A 22,029-nucleotide genomic window follows, 5' to 3' on the forward strand; every position below is an offset into this window, starting at 1 on the left:
ATGATTCCTATGATTTTGGCCTTCTAGACTGCGAAGTTTGATGCTCCATCTAGTCTATCCTAGTCTCTTACTCCGTGTAGTGCCATGATGCTCCTCTACTTCCCTCCTGGAAGTTCTCTGTTCGACTCCTCTGAGTGTTTACTTCCCGTTTGGAAGTTCTCTTCTGGACTCCCTCTGATTCCAGATTTCCCTCTTGGAAATCCTTCTGCTGCTATCGAGATGCCCCCTACTCTAACCATATTGTGCAACCGCACCACTGATCTGGGTTCCTCGGCTAGAAACCCTCCGTATCAAATCCTCTGACTTTTCTCTGTCAAGTACTGTTCTGACTATAGTACCTCACCAGCTACACTCTGCAATATTTCCGTAGCCTTCTAAACCCTAACAACTTGAAGGTGAGAGCTCCTAGGGTCTGCACAATCTCAGCACCGCAACCCGGCCTACTAAGCCAACTGTGTCAGCTCTTCCAGCTATTGCGTGGCTCTGTGTGAGGCTTCTCTTGCCCTCCTTCGCCTCTGCGCTACCTCTTCCCGTCTCAGCCTTGATGACGCAGGCACTGCGTCACCCTTCCTTGTTGCTGCTCTATTAGAAACAGCTTCTGTCACTGCGGGACAACTATTTTCTGCTGCTATTGCTCTACTCGGCTAATGTCCTTTAGTCCTTCTATGATCTGCAATCACGCTCTAATACCATGTTGAAGTTTCTATGTTTACTTAGTTAGAAACCCTCCATGCACTTTATCTGATTTATTCCTACCTACTTATTATTTTCCTTAACAAGTGATTAATTATGTGATTAATGTGAAAGACTACTTTCTAAGTTATTTACAATCTAAATACTCAAAATAAATGCTACTGCATGCTCAACATATTATAGATCAACAACAAAAAGAAACATGAACAAACGCACCATATGACACCATTATTTTTGGGCTAATGTCCCCGGAAAAACCTAATGTGGGAAATCAATGTAGCTATCTGAGGGTTTTCTTATTACGCAATATCAGAGTATAATATGGGTGCCAAAACTGGCCTACCCAATAGAGAATTTCCTTGGTAGTAATACCTCTCCCTTTTTGACAAATATCCTCACTAAAACCCCGAATAATCCTTCCGGCAAATTTGCCCTAGAAACTCCAACGTCAGCCTTTCTCTAGACTATATCAGCCCCTTTGATGCTAGCTCACTAACATCACTTCATAAATCCCATGTGGACCTATGAGCTAAGGCCACATTTACAACAGAAGCGCTATTACAAGTGTAATTCACATAACATCGTAACCAATCAAAAACTTAGAATATAAAGGAATACATGGGAAAACCCTGCTCCGCCCACGTAAATTAGACTTCAAAATACATAGACCTGCATCTATAAACTCTCGGGTCTGTATATTTCAAACCCTTTCTGCGTTATTCTCCACCGTCGATCTAGTTTCTGATCCAATGGTTTACACCTCACCCGATCTGACCAAACAGTTCACTCGATCTCGACTATTCAATCAACCCTTCTTGATCTAACAATTGAAATCAATATCGGGTGGATAAATTGCACGATGGTTAATCGCCGGATGAATTTTTTTTTCCTCTCTCCTTTGCTGTTACGAGTGAATTAATGAATGGTATCAGGTGACTGGCCCTAAATACCACTTACCACTTTTCGGCCGCCCAATATTCCGCTTACCGCGTATGGAAACTACCTTCCGTCGAATAACACCTGCACTCCTTCTTCAAGTGATTTAATCTGGTTCGTTGATCCATGAGATCCAACAGATCCTATGTATTGATCCTTATAGTCTTTATTCCATCTCTTCACTTGATCTTGTTCCTTTTGTGATGAATTTTGCACTTTAACACGGTTTTTTTGTGATACTTTGTTCTCACAACCACAACTCCATATCTAACAATCTATGATACCTTTGGATCAATGACTGGGATTAATAAAGCTCAAACACTACTATTAACACTAAGGACCCCAATTATGCTTTGAACGCCGCGATTTATAACTTCAAGCATAGAAACAGAGAAGAATGCTTAATTTGATATGCATGCAAATATACAGAGACAAGTGAAGGGTTTCATTTTTTTTATTAACATAAGATACGGAGACAAGTGAAGGGTTACACTAAAACAGTGTGAAAGCTAAATCAATGAGTTCATTTTTTTTATTAACATAAGATACACATTTATAGTACAATAGGTGACTCTTGGGATTCAGATCCCAAGGTCTCTTGGACTGCTTTTGTCCATTCGAATTCCACACTAACCCTTTAGGATTAGGTGTCCAACATTCCCCCCCTTAATCCGAAGGGTTATGTATGAGTCCAAGAAGAGAGCTGTAATACAAAATGTGCAAAAAATGCATGGCAGCACTAGGCTGAATGTGCTCTATGAAATGTTGGTAAAAAAAGGCGGTGGTTTAAGGATGACCACCAACACTGGAACACTTAGTGCAGTTCCCGGAACTCTTCCAAAACTGGCAAGAAACTGAAGTTTTCTGCTAGAGGAAGTGATCCTATTGTTTCAAAGAGGGAAACCTTCAACCATAAAAGGGAGGTCTCACCCTGCATAAAAGGTAAAACTTCAACCTGAAAAGGGAAGTCTCAACCTGTGATGGTTTAAGGATAACCAACAACTCTGGAATGCTTAATGCAATTCCTGGAACTCTTCCAAAACTGGTGTGGCAGGTTGTGGCTCAGGCTCGCTTGATGTGGCTTTGAAGCTTGTAGATGACCATCATTTCCCCCCCTGTCAGATACAAGGTGAGAAGATGGAGAAAACTCAACTGCAAGACTGTTCAATACTCTGGAACAAGTTCTAACATGTGTTTGGAATATCTTCTTGGTTGTTGATGCCCATTGCCAAGAAGCGATCCATCCAAGATGAATCTTTGTTCTTGCAGGACGTCTGTTTTTGAAGCATCTGTGTGAAGAATGGCTGGTTTTATGACAGTGCTTACATGGATGAAGATCAAAACAGTGATCTTTCAGATGGCCAACTCGGTCACAGTGTTGGAATTTCACGATCTGTTGTTTTTGTTGTTGTTGTTGCTGTGGAAGAGGGGGAGAATCTGGAACAACTGGAGGTGAGCTGTCATGAGGAGCAGGTGAACTGTCATAAATGAATCCAGCACTCTGAAACCGAATGGGCTTGGCATAGTCTGGAATATGAAAGGACAAGTCCTTGTCATATCCAAGACCAGTTCTGTGCTTGTTGTGGACAAGCTGTTCCCAAGGTCTGATGATGGGCTTGGGAAGTGCAGACTGAGTTTCTGCATCTGCATTTACAACTGCTGCTTTATTGAATACTGAATCTGAATGAACTTGAACAATATTGACTTGCTGTTTATGGGAGTCTACTTCATTGTTCTGAACAGAAACAGGTTCAGAATGATGACTCCACTGCTGTAATTCTTCCTGCTGTAGCTGTGATTCAAGCTGCAAAAACTCTATCTTTTCTTGTGCATATTGCAGACATGTTTGAATGTCTGAAAGAGAGGCTTTGTTAATTTTGACTGTGCTGTTAGCAGTGGACATGATTAGAGTTCTCAATAATTCTAATATTCTTTCAAGCTTAGCCATTTTTCTACACCTTAAAAATCTCCAAATCCCACAGAAAAATGTAAGCTACTAAATATCTTCAAGTTGCACAAGAGAGCCCTATAGCTTAAAGGGAAAAATCAACGAGAGATATCTTGAAACTGTCAAAATTATACAAATATCACCAGACTTTCAAAGATTCTGTTCTTTAAATTCTGTAGAAATTTCACAGCAAGAATGAGAGGCTCAAAGTCCTTCCAACACAGATACAATAGATATGTTTCACCCTTAAAATGCTCAGGTATACCAAGATACGCTATGTATGGATGCACAATTAAATGACTTCTTCCTTCTTGAAATTCGAACTTCAACTACAGGAATGGATTACATATACCTCTGATATATCAACTCTAACAGAGATCTGAAGTAGAATATACCAGCAAATGTATGGAAGCAACAATGTAAAAAAACCAGAGCAATTCATATACCATAACTGTGCTACCACTGTCATAAAAAATTCATCATATCAAAGTAAATCCAAACTTTTCAAATAGCATTCTCTATTCCAACAGCTTCCCTTCATAATGCAAATCTTTTAGATGATGAAAACCACTTACAACACTGCTCATTGCTTGCATTGCCTTTCCTGAAAACCTCTTGCAAGAAATGAAGAGAATAAACTGGCTCGAAAGGAACTCTACAAAAACAGCGTCCCGTGACATGCAAATCCTTCAAATAATCAATTATCACCTTAAAGGTGACTTATCTGTTGAGAAATGAATTTCCCAGGAGTTTGAAATCTTTCAAAAGCGGCTCCATCAAGCACGTTAAAATTTGCATCAAATATAATTTAAACAACTTTCACACCCAGCGTATTACCATCAGACTACGGCGTACCAAATTATACAAAACAATAATAGAGTTCCCTCCCTCCTTCAAAATATTTAAATGTAACAGAACGGGCAATCGATTAAAAGCGGCACCAGTGGATCAGCATGAAAAATTGTGCGATGAACGTTTACAGCCCATTGATTTTGACGCAGGTACAATCGCCACAACTCACATGAATATGGATCAAGCTGATGAGAAGTTTTGTTTTACTTGTATCATGCAGAGAGAAAGTATTGTAGCAGGAATCTTGAACTTCAACGCCGCTGACGCCTCGTCAACAGATGGGATTTTCTCCAAATTCAAGTCGTCATTGCAGTCAAACGGAGATTCCCACGACGCCCGTAATATGTACACAAGTTTGGCTCTTCCCGGAGCTGGTGGTCCTCCAGATACTTTATGCCTCGAGATCAGGCGATGCAGTCTTCGCAAATGTCAAACGCGTGAATGCCGATACAGCTGCTTCTGCAAGAAGTGCCTTGGATGGAGAAAGCATACCAAGATATTTGCTTCCAGAAAACGTAGCTTCATTCCATCTGCGGATATCGTTTTCTGCTCACAATGACTTAAATGTCAAATTTCAGAGTCATCGCAACAGAGACTACACAAATCTAATGTTTATTCAGCCAAGCTATAAAGCGTAACAGCCTTATATATCTGATTGTAGGACTCCGCAATCGTTCCTATCTATGAACGTTGAGAGAGGTTTGTAGCCAGCACGCATGCCATTTTCTGATATTCTGAGTTACAGACCCACTTGCTTGATCATGTTGGTTAGCCATACAAAAGCAGAAGCTGGTGTTATCGGCATTTTAAACCCAACCCAGTGACAGAAACTGATTTGGGCATTCTTTTCCCAATAACCCAACAATGAAACACACTCGGATATGCTTTTTTTTTAAATGACCCAATAATGGAATAGATTTGGGTATAATTTCTACAGTGGCCCCAGGAATGAAAACGAACTTGGGTATGAGCCCCAAAAATGAAAACTGAACTTGGGTATGATTCTTCACATCAGCTCAGCAATGTAAGCCGATTCGGATTTCATTTTCTGCACAGAATATTTCGTTCTAAGCAGAGACAGTATACCTAAGAACCCAAACCGAATCCACCCAACATCATATGCTAGTTTTCGGCAATATATGTTTCGCTGGTGCTAATACTAGTGCTGCGCTCCATCCCACTACTATTCCTCTGTCTCTTTCATTTCATCATATCTCTACCAGGCTCTTCAGAGAAACATCAGTTTATACTTGAACAGAAAATGGACGCACAGTTTGATAGACCTGGCAGGAAACGTCATGGCAAAGTTCGGAAGCAGCAGGAGAGCGAACAGTATGTAAATCAAACCATCAGCAGCAAGATATTGAGAGAGGCTCATAGGCAGCAAAAGGAAATCGATAATGAGAGGGATGAAGAATCTGGTTTAGTTTGGAATGTAAGAGGACAACCTATTGCTAAACTAGACCATGGAAAGCCTCTTACTGGAGCAGTGTAAATATTTTTACGCAATACAAGAACTGAGCAGTGTTAAACAACGGAGCATTGGATGGAACAGCCATACATATCACCTTATTAGATGCCATACATCTAGATCCAGCTTCGGTGGAAATGGAGAAGCGTATTGTGGCGGTTATACATGAAATCCTCTGACACCAGGATTCAAATCAACGGACAAGCGTTACAAATTTTGGGGCGTTTCTCTGTGGGAGCATTGCAGTCAGAGAAGAATATGAAACCAACATAAAAACGCATTAGACACAGTTCTAACAAATGCAGTCATATGGCAGAGGTGAGCAGCGCATCATTAAACACAGTTTTGTCAGGGAATAATGGTAAATCCCAGGTGGTGCAGCGCTTTTAAATGGAGCGTATATGGACAGAAAACGCAGGTCTCATAACGGCTTGGACAGATGCGTTATATGGCAGAGGCAGAGGCAGCATGTCAGGAGCGCTGGAAAAGAATATGGCAGAGGGCCAGGACTGACATGCACATAACAGGCCACAGAAAAACAAGTGGCTCTGATACCATGTTAAACACACATGGACAGTAAAACAGTGTGAAAGCTAAATCAATGAGTTCATTTTTTTTATTAACATAAGATACACATTTATAGTACAATAGGTGACTCTTGGGATTTAGATCCCAAGGTCTCTTGGACTGCTTTTGTCCATTCGAATTCCACACTAACCCTTTAGGATTAGGTGTCCAACAATGCACACATAATTATTTATTCAATACAATAGAGTTACAGGGTCTCACCCTCTGGCTTGATTACAACAATAAAGAAACCCCCTGTTTCTTTCTTGAAATCCTTGCTCTCTCTTACTCGACTCCAACCTAGCTAACCTCTTTCTCCTAACCTTTAGCTGATCTCTTCAGCTAACCTAGCTAACCTCTGAATTACAAAAAAAGACTATATTTATACAAAAGTGGATTCATGAACCAATTCTGGTTTAGATCCAGAAATCTCTCACTCTCTCCTAGAGAATCTCTTCAACTCCACTATTTTCTAAACAAATGCTAAATCAAGCTTTCAAATTCCTCATATCCTATTCAAACCAAATAAATCTAACTATTTGGCCTGACCTCCACACAGGGAGGATCAATCAACCACTATACCCTTTTTCTCATATTTTACAATAAATAAACACTCTCACACATTTAAATAAATAAAATTAACTAATCTCTTATCTTCCAACCCCTTGTTAGTCACAACATGTGATCATGCCATCACATTGCTGATTAGGCCTGAATGCTCTTGCATCAGACTCCCAAAGTTGAAAGTTTTCATGACCTCCTGGTCATGTGTTTCTTCTGTTGATCATCCAGTATCCCAAACTTTATTTTGTAACTAGTCATCACTTTCATCATGCTACTGATTCAATTCTTCTGCCACTATCACTTCTGTTCCTCCAGATTTCCAAATCTTATTTTTTTGTTTTCTTCTTTCCTTTCAGATACAAATTCCTTCTATTAATTTCTCTTCCTTTCTATCCCTCTTGTCATCTAATTTCATCTTCCACAATTTCTCAACTTCCTCTTTACAATTTGTTATCAACTGAACTCCATTGACATCTACCTGTTGTACATTCTCTTTTACCATATAAATTATAAAATTTCTGTCCAAATCTTCTTTGCCTCTATCATTTACAAACTGTTGTTTGTACTCTACAACTTCCCTTTCATTATCATTAAAGATAATTCTTTCCTCTATGTTATCATCTTCATCTAATATCTTTTCCAACAAAATACAGTTTCCTTCATATTCAATAAGCATGTCAATTACATATGACTCCTCCTTCCTATATAAAATAGAATTTCCATCATAATTGTCAGTTTCAAAATAACTATTGTTTTCAATCTTCATAGATAATTCTGTCGTCAAATATTTATACTATCCTTCTGCAAAAGTTATGAAATTGTCATCAATTCTCATTCCAATACTTTCCTCTAAATTACACAGTGTTCCTTGTTCTAACACAAGACTATCATTCAATAATTCAATAGCTAGGATTTCTTAGAGCATATCATTATGAAGTATCTGTTCATCTTCTATACTTATACTATTGCAACAAAATGATGTTGTTTCATCTTCTCCTATAACAAAAACAAAATTCTAGTTTTCTAAAGCTTCTTCATGGTTTACAGATTCATAAAAATAATCCACTTTAAATCATATAATTCCTGAACCTATGTATCTGTCAACATCATCTTATATTCCTTCATAATTTCCATAGTACTTTCATTTTTATTCTCGACTGAAAATACTTCATTCTGGTTATCATCACAAACTTTCATTTTCTTATCTTAAGCTTCTTTAATCATGACAATTTCCCTATCAATGCCATCATTGATGGAGCGGGTACAGGCGTTAGAGTCAATTTCCCAAATTTGTCAGCAAGTTCTTCTATGCCTCGGTTAATTTCCTTTTCTTCTGGGATGAGTGCATCAGTCATTAAATTGATGGTTCATTTCAAAAATCCCAATATCGTGCTTTACTAATTAACCGTGGCTGAAGGCTTAAGAGCGATATCTCTTTTGGTGGACTTACATATACAATACATATATCTATATGTCGACATATCATATGGTTATGTTATATATATCCGTGGAAAGTTCTTACCTCCTCGTACATTGCGATAGTTATAGGCTACTCTTTGCCATAAACAATGGCTCATATGCCACGGACTGTCGCAATGTAAACCTCAGTTTTTTATAGTGGTTCGATTCAATATGTATATCGCTATACCTTTCCGCCCTTTATGTTGGGGTTATGGCCGATGCATATACAAATCGGAATCACTCAAACAGAGGTCTTTTGAGCGGACCCGATACGCTAATAATCAGTAATTAAGACTTCGCCAGTTCTGTTGTTCGGCGATCACTCAGGCTATGGTCTTTCGTTCCTCTGGAATCGATACTATTATATGCCAAGTTTAATTATCTCGGCGGTTCCACTATTCGGTGGTTGGCTTACTCAACAATTGCTCCACCTCCAAATGCCGGACCTGGCGATACAATTGTGTAGCGATTTATATTAATTCGCTTCCAATTCCAGAACTCGCTCTTGACCACGCTATATCACTGCTCGGACGGAAGGCTTTATGAGCCGCATACAATCCAACGAACACTGAAATAAAGCCCCTTTCGATGCTGATATGGTCTTGCCCGATATGGGTATGCGCCTTCGGCTATGAATTCTCAACAGCGCCACCGCTACTTAATGAAAACTACAAGCGTTCTTGCCATACCAAGAAGATATATGCGCCACAGCAAAATAAGAATCAAAGCAGTATAGTTATGAATGAAAGGAAAGGAACCTTCATTGATTAATAGACAGTATTATAGCGTGAGGAATCAGAATCGTTCCACAATATTAAGGCGCCATAAAAATAAACTATGCAAGCAATTTACAGAATCATTAAATAAGAGACATCGAGAGAAAAATTTCCAAAGTAAAACTAAGGCACTCGCCCCTCTCCTCTGTCTGATGAGAGCTTTGCTGCCATTTTATTTATAATTAAGGATAGCCCTCTTGTCCTTATCCAATACAAAGAAAAGCATGCTTTACAAGTGATTTAAAGCTTGAAAATCTCTGTTACAAATAGCATGATTTATTGCTAGAATTTATTCTATTTTTAACTAAGAAAGCATATAAATTGCAGGCTAAAGGACCCCACTCCCTTGCCTGTAATTTTTTTTTCGATTTTTGGAATAATTTGGAAGATTTTCCCCTCTAAGTCACATGCTCCCGCATCAGACTCCTGAGGACAAAATTCTTCATGGGCTCCTGTCCATGAGTTCATCTACAGATTTGCCCAATTTCTGTAGAATGTCTTCTGTAACCCAAGTAGCTTCAGTGATCGGTTGTCCCTTCCATTTCACCAGATACTAGAAATACTCTCGTGCTCTTGTCTTCTTATACACTTTCCTGTCCAGAATTCTTTCTGGCTGTAAATTCTTGGCTGTGGGTAACTGTTTTACCCAGTCAATCTCCGGAGTCTCTTGATCCTGTGCTATATCATCTGCAGCTTCATTCTCATACTTGTACAGGTCTGCAACATTAAAAATTGGTGATATTCCCACACCAGGTGGTAATTCAATCTCATAAGCATTTGCAGAGAATTTCCTCAGTATCTTGCATGGTCCAATTTTCTTGGATTTTAATTTGTTATACTCTCCCTTTGGAAATCTCTCTTTTCTGAGGTGTGCTAAAACCAAGTCTCCAACTTCAAAGTTCATTTCTCTTCTCTTTATGTCTGCTCTGGTTTTATATTTGATGTTACTGTCCTGTAGCTGCTATTTCACCTGTTCATGTATTGCCTGCATTCTTGAAGAAAAGTCTTCCCCTTCTGCACTTCTTATTTCTTCTTTTCCCATATTCCTTAATTCAGATATTCCCCTTGGGTGCATTCCATAAACAATATGGAACGGGCTCTGTCCTGTGCTTCTGTTCGGTGAATCATTATATGCATATTCAACTTGTGGTAACACTTGATCCCATTACTTTGGATGCTCTACAGTAAAGCTCCTCAAAAGATTTCCTAAACTTCTATTCACAACCTCAGTCTGTCCATCAGTCTGTGGATGATAGGCAGAACTGAAATTTAATTTAGTTCCCAGCTTCTTCCATAGTGTTCTCCAGAAATGTCCAACGAATTTTGAATCCCTGTCTGTGACAATACTTTTGGGCAATCCATGTAATCTTACAATTTCTTTAGAAAACAAGTTAGCAATATGAGAAGCATCACTGATTTTATAACATGGAATAAAGTGTGCCATTTTTGAAACTCTGTCCATTACCACAAAAATTGAATCATAGCCTCTTTGAGTCTTTGGCAATCCTAGCACAAAATCCATACTTACCATATCCCAAGGCCTATCTGGAATTGGCAATGGAATATACAACCCTGTGTTCTGGCTCCTTCCTTTTGCATACTGACAGACTTTACAATTCCTTACATACTTCTCTACTTCAGATTTCATTTTCGGCCAGAAGTAAAATCTGTTGAGTTGTTCAAAGGTCTTCTCTCTACCAAAATGTCCTGCAAGTCCTCCACTATGCTTCTCTTTGATTAAATTTTCTCTCATTGAACAGTTGGGTATGCACAACTGATTTTTCTTAAATAACAGTCCATCTTGTATGAAATAATCTAGCCACTTGCTCCTGTCCGCCAAAACAGGATTTTCACAAGCCTCAAATGCTTCCTTATAATCTGAATCAGTTTTATATAATTCCTTAAGAAAATCAAAACCCAACACTTGGATTTGACTTTCTTGCAGCAATACACTCCTCCTACTTAAGGCATCTGCAACTTTGTTTGACTGTCCAGTTATATGTTTCAACACAAAATGAAAGCCTTGAAGATATTCTACCCATTTAGCATGTCTCTGGCTGAGTTTTGGCTGCTGCATTATAAACTGCAAGGCATGATTATCTGAGTAAAGAATAAATTCTTTCGACATCAAATAATTCCTCCACTCCTTTAGTGCCTGTACCACTGCATAAAACTCTTTATCATAAGAAGAATACTTCCTTTTTGCCTCATTTAGCTTTTCACTGAAGTAAGCTATTGGTCTATTTTCTTGGCTCAAAACTCCTCCAATTGCTTCTTCGCTGGCATCACACTTAACTTGAAAAGTTTTGTTAAAATCAGGAAGAACCAAAACAGGCTTTTCAGTTATTTTCCTCTTCAACAGCTGAAAATTTCTCTCTGCTTCAGCAGTCCACTGAAATGGTTGTTTATCTTTCTTTATGGTCTCAATAATAGGTGCATTAATTTTACTAAAATTCTTAATGAATTTTCTGTAAAAACTAGCAAGACCATGAAAACTCCTTACCTCAAAAATACTCTTGGGTGAAGGCCACTCCACAATTGCTTTGATCTTTTCTGGATCCATCTCCAATCCTTCAGCTAAGATAACAAATCCCAAGTACACCAGCTCCTCTTTCAAAAATAAACACTTCTTCAGATTCAACAATAATTTTTCTTGCTGCAGCTTCTGTAGAACATAATTCAAATGCCTCAAGTGTTCCTCCTTGGATCTGCTATAGACTAACATATCATCCAGATATACTATTACAAATTTACCAATAAATTCTTTAAGAACTTCATTCATAAGCCTCATAAATGTACTTGGTGCATTGGACAACCCAAAAGGCATCACCCTCCATTCATATAATCCTTCGTTGGTCTTAAAAGAGGTTTTCCATTCATCCCCTTCTCTTATCCTTATTTGATGATAGCCACTTTTAAGATCTAACTTTGAAAAATATTTTGCGCCAGATAAGCAATCCATTAAATCTTCAATTCTGGGTAATGGAAATCTGTACCTGATTGTAATCTTATTAATGGCTCTTGAATCTGTACACATTCTCCAGCCTCCATCTTTCTTCGTGCTCAGCACTGTTGGCACTGCACAAGGACTCATTCTTTCTTTAATCAACCCCTTATCAAGCAATTCTTGCACCTGTTTCTTAACTTCCTCATTTTCTGCAGGAGTCATTCTATATGCTGCTTTGTTAGGTAGGCTTGCTCCAGGAATCAAGTCTATATGATGACTGATTTTTCGAATTGGCGGTAATTCATTAGGCAATTCATCAACAATAATATCATAATAATTCTCCAGCATTTCTTGAATTTCAATGGGTAATTCAGAAATTTTAGTAGAATTCAATATTACCTTGGGCTTGCAAATTACAGCAAAATTTACCTCATTTTCTTCAATCTGCTTCAAGTACTGCTTCCCTCCAAGCAACAGAGTTTTTGGATCAGTCTTCTGTCCCGGTACGTCTTCTTCTTGCAAAGGCAACAATGTATGATTAACACCATCTTTTCCAAACTTGTAGGTGTTTCGCTTCCCATCATGTATGGCTCCTCTGTCATATTGCCAAGGCCTCCCAAGCAATATGTGACACACATCCATAGGCATCACATCACAAACAATTTTATCCTTGTACTTGCCCACTTGAAATTCCACTTCACACTGTTCACTTACCAACAATTGATGTCCCTTTTGTAACCATGACACCTTATAAGGTGTTGGATGCTTCATTGTTTTCAGTTTCAATTTCTCCACTACCTCTGTAGAGACCAAATTATCAGTGTTGCCACTATCAATGATCATCTGGCAACATTTCCCTTGGACTTTGCACACTGTCCTGAATAAAGTTTTCCTTTGTGGCGGTTCAGCAGCCACCTCTTTCACTGGCTTAAGTAAAACTTTATTTACCACCAGAGATTCTCCCCTTTCTGGTGTGTTTTCTTCTTCTACTACCGTTGCCGCTGGTGCTTCTACTTCAGCTGGAGCAACAATTGCATTCCTCTGCTTTGTGTTTGCATTCTCTGGGCACTCAAAAGCTCTGTGTCCCAGTTTGTTACACCTAACATCTTATTTCTCTGCCTCTTCCTCTGCCTCCTCTTCCTCTGGAAAAACTCCCTCTGCCTCTTGCATCACCTTCTTTGGGTGCATGCTGGGTTCAGCTACTGCTAGCTCCATCTCTAGGTGCCATAGATCTACCTCTACCACCTTGACTTCCTTTTCCCTTGAAAGTCCCTCTCCCTTTGGCAGACTGCTTCCTTATGAGCTTTTCCTCCGCTTTCAGTGCTATCTGATAAGCTTCCTCTACTATTTTAGGAGACAGCAGGCTTATCTCATCCTGAATGTCCATCCTGAGGCCATTCATATATCTAGCCACCTTCTCATCTGTGTCTTGGGCTTCTCCAGCTCTTATACTCACTTTATAAAACTCTTATGTATATTCTTTTACTGTTAAAGCTCTTTGTCTAAGATTTTGCATTTGTCTAAACAATGTTTGCTGATAATTACTTGGCAAGAACTTACCTCTTAACTTTGCTACCATTCGGCTCCAGTTCTTGATTGGCTGCTTACCAAGTATCTTCCTTTCCGCCTGCACACCATCCCACCAGAGTGCTGCATGGCCTTTCAACTTGGTGACAACAAACTTTACTTTCTTCTCATCCTCTGTTTCCTCGTAATCGAAGAATTTCTCCATGATGTTAATCCAGTCGATCAATTCTTCTGGATTCAGTCCTCCTTGATATACTGGTACTAATTGGTTCCATGGCCTGGCTGTGGATTTTAACACTGACTGAAAGAATCTCATCTCAGGAGTAACCTGTACAGCTTCCTCTTCTTCAGCAGCTTCAATTTCAGGCTCACTGACATCTCCATCATCTATATTTCTATCTGAAGTTAATGCATCCACTCTAGCTCGCAGCTCTTCCACTATTTCCAATAGTTCAGCATTTGCAGCAGATCGTCCTCTTCCACCACGTCCTCGTCCTCTTCCAACTCTGAAAGCCATCCTTCTTCTGCTCCTGAGATTCAATTCAATGTCAGTTGTGGGCTCTGATACCACTAATGATGGCGTGGGTGCAGGCGTTAGAGTCAATTTCCCAAATCTGTCAGCAAGTTCTTCTATGCCTTGGTTAATTTCCTTTTCTTCTGGGCTGAGTGCATCAGTCATTAAACTGATGGTTCATTTCAAAAATCCCAATATCGTGCTTTACTAATTAACCGTGGCTGAAGGCTTAAGAGCGATATCTCTTTTGGTGGACTTACATATACAATACATATATCTATATGCCCACGCAACATATGGTTATGTTATATATATCCGTGGAAAGTTCTTACCTCCTCGTACATCGCGATAGTTATAGGCTGCTCTTTGCCATAAACAATGGCTCATATGCCACGGACTGTCGCTATGTAAACCTTAGCTTTTTATAGTGGTTCGATTCAATATGTATATCGCTATACCTTTCCGCCCTTTATGTTGGGGTTATGGCCGATGCATATACAAATCGCAATCGCTCAAACAGAGGTCTTTTGAGCGGACCCGATACGCCAATAATCAGTAATTAAGACTTCGCCAGTTCCGTTGTTCGGCGATCACTCAAGCGATGGTCTTCCGTTCCTCTGGAATCGATACTATTATATGCCACGTTTAATTACCTCGGCGGTTCCACTATTCGGTGGTTGGCTTACTCAACAATTACTCCACCTCCGAATGCCGGACCTGGCGATACAATTGTGTAGCGATTTATATTAATTCGCTTCCGATTCCATAACTCGCTCTTGACCACGCTATATCACTGCTCGGACGGAAGGCTTTATGAGCCGCATACAATCCAACGAACAGTGAAATAAAATCCCTTTCGATGCTGATATGTCTTGGCCGATATGGTTCTACGCCTTTGGCTATGAATTCTCAACAGCGCCACCACTACTTAATGAAACTACAAGCGCTCTTGCCATACCAAGAAGACATTGCGCCATAGCAAAATAAGAATCAAAGCAGTATAGTTATGAATGAAAGGAAGGGAACCTTCGTTGATTAATAGACAGTATAATAGCATGAGGAATCAGAATCGTTCCACAATATAAAGGCGCCATTAAAATAAACTATGCAAGCAATTTACAGAATCATTAAATAAGAGACATCGAGAGAAAAATTTCCAAAGTAAAACTAAGGCACTCACCCCTCTCCTCTGTCTGCTGAGAGCTTTGCTTCCATTTTATTTATAATTAAGGATAGCCCTCTCTTCCTTATCCAATACAAAGAAAAGCATGCTTTACAAGTGATTTAAAGCTTGAAAAGCTCTGTTACAAATAGCATGATTTATTGCTAGAATTTATTCTATTTTTAACTAAGAAAGCATATAAATTGCAGGCTAAAGGACCCCACTCCCTTGCCTGTAATTTTTTTTTGGATTTTTGGAATAATTTGGAAGATTTTCCCCTCTGAGTCACATGCTCCCGCATCAATCATTCTCAAAATTATTAAATACATGCTCAAAATATCTTTCTGTTTCAGCATTTCTTCCAGTAATCTCACTTCTTCATCAACATGCATAAGCACATTGTCCAATTGTTGTTCATCACCTGTCAAACCTGAAAACATACACAACATGTCAATTTAAAAATTACAAGGCTCTTCATTTGAAGCCTCAGTGATCAGTTCCTCATGTTTCTCTGAACTATTCTGATAGTTCACTAAGTTATTGAGAAATTATTCCTCAACATCTCTGATTCCTTCCTCATCAAAGAAAACTTCTAGCGCTGCAACTTCTTGACTATGATTGGCAACTTCATCATATGTTTGTAGAATACCTTCCTGTTCTACACAATTTCTTCCAACACTTAGTTTATCCAAATAAGATAACAATGTCTCCTCCTCTTCTATGATAAGACTTTGATCTTTCAAAGATTTCCTTGACTTAACTTCTTCAGCTAAGTTCTCTGTGTCAACTTTTCTTCTCTTCACTTCACAAACCTATAATGCATTTGTTTCCTTTCCTTTTTCCATTTCCCATTGGTCTTCTATCCATGCTAAAATTCCTTCAAACATGATCCAATATGCTTTTAATAAGAGAAAACACAACCATTCAGCCATACCTTTTAAATTCCTCCACCAACTGAAGTATTGAAAGTCTTTATGCATCTCCTTTTGTGGTTTTCTTGCATCTATCTCTTTCACCTTTTCATACACAAGTTCAACTTGATTAGGCTGAATACCTACAATTTTACATTCACAGAAATAATTAGTCCCAAAAATATGACATTCTCTTGTCTGTGAGGATGCTACTAGCACATTCCTCTCATTCTCAATTGTTCGGAGTATTAATTTCTTAGAAAATAATTCTCTGACATGCCATTTAACTCTTTTTCCCACATAAAATCCTTGTTTCCATTTTTCTCTAATTCCTTTCAACACCAACTTCTTCAAATGACTGAGTTATATCTTCATCTCAGCGAACTCTATGTTCCTTTCTTCTTTACTCATTCCTTTCAGTCCAACTGCTTTAGCACTCTTTTTCCTCTGCTTCTGACTTTCCTCTGTACCCCTGTCATAACTACCAATAGTCAATTCCATTTTTTCCTTTGGTGAACTTTCTTGGTTCACTAGTGAGCTGCAACTAGCCTTTTTCACCGGTAACAAGTCTCCTTCATGCCTCACCAAAATTTCCTGAGTTTACCCTTTTGGCACCTATTGGTTTTTTCCTTGAACCTTTCATTAACTAACAATTCTACCCAGCGCTCCTCTTGTTGGAATTGTTATCTCCTATCCACAATCACAATTGTTGAGCTACCTCAACAACTTCTACCAACCATAGTTGGAAGTTGTTCTCAGCTTCTCTCAAACACTCCTTGCTTTAGGCTCTGCATCTTCAATTGCTCACTTCCTTCTTTCATTCAGTAATTTTATTTACTAAATAATGAATCCATACAGGTGAAGATAGTCTTTAGTAGAGGAGGAATGGCCTGTTATAGAGTTTTGTGAACCCAACATTTCGGACTACTAAGTGAGTCCATCATCAGAATAGATATTTTCAGATCTTAATGATGTATCCAAGAGCTAGAATTTAGGTTATATATATAGGATATTAAAGAAAATATGTAAGAAAATAGGTTGGCTATTATTTTACTGGTTTTTACTTTATTTATTTAATTAATTAATTTAGTTATTATTATCATTATTAATTATTATTATTATTATTATTATTATTATTATGATTTAAAGGATAAATTAATTGATTAATAGGTTAAAGGGATAACTTAATTAATTTTATTATTTATATAATTCCTAATTATGTTTATTAATTTGCTTTAATGTTTTAATTAATTTTTTTTATTTTTATTTTTTATTTTTTATTTTTTAATTGATTTATTACTTATTATAAATTAATTAGTTTAATTAAAGGGATAAACTAATTAATTTATAATAAGTAATAAATCAATTAAAAAATAAAAAATAAAAAATAAAAAATAAAAAATAAAAAATAAAAATAAAAAAAATTAATTAAAACATTAAAGCAAATTAATAAACATAATTAGGAATTATACAAATAATAAAATTAATTAAGTTATCCCTTTAACCTATTAATCAATTAATTTATCCTTTAAATAATATTAATAAAATAATTAATTAATAATGATAATAATAATTAAATTAATTAATTAATTAAATAAAGTAAAAACCAGTAAAATAATAACCGACCTATTTTCTTACATATTTTCTTTAATATCCTATATATATAACCTAAATTCTAGCTCTTGGATACATCATTAAGATTTGAAAATATCTATTGACGCATCCCCTGATGATGGACTCACTTAGTAGTCCGAAACGTTGGGTTCACAAAACTCTATAAAAAGTCATTCCTCCTCTACTAAAAATTTTATTTACTGTCGGGTCCTGTCACCTTTACTCATCTGATAGTTCTTCTCGTTCTATCTTCTTTAACATAGCTCATATGCTATTATGCTGGTACAATTCATTCTATATTTTAACAATTCCACTGCTTCCACTGACCTGCACAATCTTATCTCAAGATACATCAAAGTACCTTTCAATCCTGCAATATGTCCTTCAAAAATGTCTTAAAACCAATTCCCATTCCATCAATTAAATATTTGCCAAATGATTCATCTGTTCACTATTTCATTTAAAATTTCCATTCAAAAGCCTTCATACAGTTGCATCTATTTTTCCTCTTACTTTTCACAATGGACTCTTCAGCTTTCAAGATCAATTAAGATTAGATCTGAATTTCAATTATATTTACCAATTCATGACAGACACTATCAATTCCTTTTGATAACCTGTTTGTAAGGAAATCCTGTCTTGCTTCTATAAATTCTAAAATTCATTCCTTGTAATGGCTCTCTTTTCAAATCTATTGAATCCAACCTTCAGTCTAAATGTTCCTTCATCTATCAATATCATTATCTTCAACAATATTTTAAGAAATCCTCAAGCATTCTCAAATTTCAAAAAATTCATCAAATCATTTAAATGACTTCAATGCCATAGAAAACTACTCTTATATTTAGCTTTAACTTCTAAACCTTTCATTTCAATTTACCTTTTAAATCAAACCAATCATTCAATCAACTTACATGGAAATTTCATTTTCCTGAAAGGAAAACATCTTCTCCTTTGAAATTTCAATCCCTTGTTGTTCTTTAGACATTCAAAACACATCTCTGCAAAATCATCAAAATAAAAATTCTTACCAGACCTTCATCAGAAAATTCATTGTTTCCCCATTCTGATCTCAGTGTCCTTTGTAGTCTGATCCCCATTTGTATCAAATTCACTTCCGTGAAATTATACATATGTTGGAATTAAAATTCAGTCTCGCAACCAATCTCTACACAGCATTGATCTAGCTCTGATACCAAAATGATGCTTGCTGATTGACATCCCTTCATAAATCCCATGTGTACCTATGAGCTAAGGCCACATTTGCATCGGAAGCACTATTACAAGCGTAATTCACATAACACCGTAACCAATCAAAAACTTGGAATATAAAGGAATACGCGGGAAAACCCCGCTCCAACCACGTAAATCGGACTTCAAAATACATATACCCACATCTATAAACTTTCAGGTCTATGTATTCCAAACCCTTTTAGTGTTATTCTCCATTGTCAATCTGGTTTCCAATCTAACAGTTTGCACTTCACTCGATCTGACTAAATAGTTCGCTTGATCTCGACCGTTCAATCAACCTCGCTTGATCTAACAGTTGACACCAATAACGGGTGGATAACTTGCATGATGGTTAACTGCTTGATAAAGTGGTTTTTCCTCTCTCCTCCGCTGCTACGTGTCAATTGATGAATGGTATCGGGTGACCAGACTTAAATACCACTTAACACTTTTCGGTTGCCCGATATTCCACTTACCACGTATGGAAGCCACCTTCCACCAATTAACACCTGTGCTCCTTCTTCAAGTGATTTAATCCAATCTATTGATCTATGAGATCCAACGGATCCTGTGTATTGATCCTTATAATCTTTATTCTGCCTCTTCACTTGATCTCATTCCTTTTGTGATGAACTTTGTGCTTTAACATGGTTCCTCTGTGATTCTTTGTTCTCACAACCACAACTCCATATATAACAATCTATGATACCTTTGGATCAATGTCTGGGATTAATACGGCTCAAACGCTGCTATTAACACTAAGGACCCCAATTATGCCTTGAGTGCTGCGATTTATAACTTGAGGCATAAAAACATAGAAGAATGCATACTTTGATATGCATGTAAATATAAAGAGACAAGTGAAGGGTTTCAAGAGAAATAACACACTTATGCACACATAATTATTTATTCAATACAATAGAGTTACAGGGTCTCGCCCTCTGGCTCGATTACAGTAATAAAGAAACCCCCTGTTTCTTTCTTGAAATCCTTGCTCTCTCTTACTCGACTCCAACCTAGATAACCTCTTTCTCCAAACCTTTAGCTAATCTCTTCAGCTAACCTAGTTAACCTCTGAATTACCCAAAAAGACTATATTTATACAAAAGTGGATTCATGAACCAATTCTAGCTCAAATCCAGAAATCTCTCACTCTCTCCTAGAGAATCTCTTCAACTCCACCCTTTTCTAAACAAATGCTAAATCAATCTTTCAAATCCCTCATATCCTATTCAAACCAAATAAATCTAACTATTTGGCCTGATCTCCAAACAGGGAGGATCAATCAGCCACTGTACCATTTTTCTCATATTTTACAATAGATAAACACTCTCACACATTTAAATAAATAAAATTAACTAATCTCTTATCTTCCAACCCCTTGTTAGTCACAAAATGTGATCATGCCATCATATTGATGACTAGGCCTGAAAGCTCCTGCATCACCCTCTTTGTTAATATTAATGTAATACTAAATATGTTATATTAATAAATCATGATATACAATTAATTCTAGATATATATGTAGGGAAGAACAAAGGAATATATTAATATAACATATTTAGTATTACATGTAATACTAAATATTTATATTAATATTAATATTTTATTTAATATTATTACTAACATTAATATTAATCTTTTAATATGATTATTAGATTTAATGATGTTTTTTACATGGCATGATAACAAAGTTTATAATAAAACTACATCAAATTAATATCTATGTTTTTCTTTTTAAATATTTATTTTAAAAATATTTAACTAAAAGAAATAGTAAAAGATTTTGGAGTAGAATTTTGGATTCTTTGTGTTGGATTAACCTTTTTCCTTTGATTTAAGACATGAAATTGGCTTTATTAAAGAGTAAAGATGTTTAAAATTTTACCTAATTTAGAATTTAAATGTGGTAAATAAATTTGTTAAAGGTAAATTTATGATCGATTCAAATTTAGGTATATGATAAAAGAGCTATTAAACATACGAGAGAATTTATTATCCATTCAAATTATATATATATATATATATATATATCTATATATATATCTATATCTATATCTATATCTATATATATATATATATATATATATATATATATATATATATATATATATATATAATTAATCTTAGTCCATTAATAAGATAAAAAAGGTATATATAATACAAAAATTCAAGTTATATATAATTTAAGATTCAAGTGAATTTGGCTAAACATAAACCAAAATTATTTTTATTATTTTTTTGAGGAGATAACATACTTACATATTGGGGTCATACTTAATTGTAGAATGCACCTCTCAACACAATTAATTATGTTTATCATATTGTTTTCTTAAATTACACAATTTTCTTTTTAACATTTTCCTTACTCATATAATTTGTAACTTTAAACTAATTTTATTAATAACTCATCGTTTTATAATATTAAATTCATTATATTATGAAACCTTTAACCTATCATATATCAATCGAAAAAATAAAACTTACATCGTAGATCTAATAATAATAACTATATAAAATCTTAATCAAATAATACAAATATAAATTCAAATATCTTTAGTTGTTAGAAGGAAAAAATTTGTATATATATATATATATAAAATAAATGAAAGATTCACAAATAGAAAAACTATAAATATTATATTTACATTAAAATATTAATAATAACCAAACTTCCATTTTTACATTGGAATTGATTTTTTTAATATAGTTGAATATATTAATAAATGTCAATTGAAATATACACATTCAAGGTCTATTATTTAGTATTTTTAATAAATGTAAAAAAATCTATATAACTATAAATTTTGATTTTTTAAATTATATATAGTTATGACAAGTCATTTTAATTTT

Source organism: Pinus tabuliformis, chromosome 5_1 (genome assembly GCF_031772625.1).
Source record: "Pinus tabuliformis cultivar Carrire ecotype Pingquan chromosome 5_1, CPIR1, whole genome shotgun sequence".
NCBI classification, from domain to species: Eukaryota; Viridiplantae; Streptophyta; class Pinopsida; order Pinales; family Pinaceae; genus Pinus; species Pinus tabuliformis.